This window comes from Erinaceus europaeus, chromosome 15 (genome assembly GCF_950295315.1).
Source record: "Erinaceus europaeus chromosome 15, mEriEur2.1, whole genome shotgun sequence".
Classification (NCBI taxonomy): Eukaryota; Metazoa; Chordata; class Mammalia; order Eulipotyphla; family Erinaceidae; genus Erinaceus; species Erinaceus europaeus.
In genome coordinates this window covers 5,779,572-5,779,952 of record NC_080176.1, presented here as the reverse complement: position 1 = coordinate 5,779,952, position 381 = coordinate 5,779,572, and positions in this window count along the sequence as shown.

Sequence of the window (381 nt, the reverse complement as noted above, 5' to 3'; positions counted from 1 at the left end):
ACAACCACAACAATTTAAAAAAGGGCAACAAAAGGGGAAAAAAATTAATTAAAAAAGGGGGTTAGAAAGATGGACACCTGCAGACCTGCTTCACCGCTTGTGAGGTTCCCCCTGCAGATGGGGAGCCGGGGCTCGAACCGGGATTATAACACCGGTCCTTGCGTTTGCACCACCTGCGCTTAACCCGCTGCACTACAGCCCGACTCCCTTATTTTTACTAAGATTAATTTGATTTATTACATTGAAGAGTTTTAGATGAAGCTAAGAGAAGGAGAGCAAGAGAGACAAACCAGAAGCCCACTCCACCCCAGCACATGCTGGGGATCGAACCAGGAACACCCCTCACATGGAAAATTCAGCACTCTCCCAGCTGCACTAGCG